Below are 1,733 nucleotides of genomic sequence, written 5' to 3' on the forward strand. Positions count from 1 at the left end.
ATAGTCACTATCCTCTTCTTCTTAGTTGTCTTCCAATATAACCCCTCTTTCTCCGTGCTTGGTCCAACAATTATAGCTGGGCATGAAACCATTCTCCAGCAGGTGGACGTGAAGGGTCTTCGAGGTAGAGTAATCCTTCATATTCTTACAGAACTACATGGACAATACATGAAACCATTCGATTGCTGTTTGCCTCGGCCACGTTGAGAAAATAATGCATGCCGATAATGAACTCGGGATGGCACCGGTCACCGTACATCCATTGTCGACTCATCTGCATTTTATATGTATATCAAAAATCATTAAGTACACAACATCATGGATATATGAGTGACCAACTTAATTAATATTCAAGTTCATCACATAAAACTAAGTTTTTTTTATAAAAAAGAAGAGGCTCACCGAGGTTGTACGGTGCCGGCTAGGGGACGACGCTAGCGATCGACGGCGGTGAGGACGGGGATGATACTAATTAAAACCTACAAAATATACCATAATTTCAGCTCAAATTGATTATAAAAAAAGTAAAATCCCTAACTTAGGCATTTCATCAAACACCTTGCTAGCACTACAAAAATAGTACGAGTTAAACTACCAAAGAAATGAGCTAAATTAGGAACGCCGGAAGAAAGGATGATATTGCTAACCCTTGGATAGATGGAGGTCGTTAATCTTGTTAAAATGGTGGAGAAAAATAAAGATTATTGGAGTGTGAGAGGTGGAGAAAAATTTAGAGTGTGAGGAAGAAGAGAAAAATGAGAGCCACAGCAGGGGGCTCGGGCGATCTGGGCGATTTGATATGGCTGGGTACCCTTTGGTACCGGTTCGTGTTACGAACCGGTACCAAAGGTCCAGCCCGGGCCCCACCACGCGTCTGAATTTTGGCCGAAGACCTTTCGTACCGGTTCCTAACACGAACCGGTACGGAAGCCCCTCCCAAACCGGTACCAAAGCTCCTCGCCCACCTGAGCCCTCAAACCGGTACAAATGGCCCCATTGGTACCGGTTCGTAAGGGAACCGGTACCAATGGCTTAGATGGATGAGAGGTTTTCTACTAGTGATACATATGTTTGGTCGAATTAGTTTGGTAGGCTGCGGCATGTACACACAACAGATGTGGTCTTGTAGCCTTGTAGGTACATGCAAGCTGAAAGCTCTTTGTTTAATTAGATGTGAGGATAAGTAGATAAGATGAGTATGCCACAGCGTGAGACTAGCTCTAGCAGCATCCAGGTTAGAACATCCCAGCCGTTTGGGCTCCCTAGGCCGAAATCCGGCGTTATTTAGCGCCGGATGGATGTATTTTTTGGCCTGGGGAGGCCCATTTTTCCAGCCGCGAGTCCATGGACGCGCACCCACCGCGTGCATAGCGACGGCGCAGTCACCGGGAAGGGCAATCGTCGGAGTTCCCTCGACGCAATGAACCGTCGCGAAGTGGTCTGGAGAGCCGAAACGACTCGTCGGGAACGGTCGAAGTGGCCTCGATGCGAGAACCGCCGTAATGGAGCACGAACTCCGCGGAAGAGCAACCGCCGCTCTCTTCGTCGAGAGACCTACATATACGGTTTCCGACGGCCGACGCCATTCATCTGTTCTCTCGTCACCATCCTCCGTCAACCATGAGCGATCTCTCTTGGCCATCGGACACCGACAGCGAGGGGAAGCCGCCTGGATGGTGCCATTGGTGGGATAAAGCTGCATCGTCCAGCAGCGACGATTCCCCTCCGCCGGC

Source organism: Lolium perenne, chromosome 3 (genome assembly GCF_019359855.2).
Source record: "Lolium perenne isolate Kyuss_39 chromosome 3, Kyuss_2.0, whole genome shotgun sequence".
Classification (NCBI taxonomy): domain Eukaryota; kingdom Viridiplantae; phylum Streptophyta; class Magnoliopsida; order Poales; family Poaceae; genus Lolium; species Lolium perenne.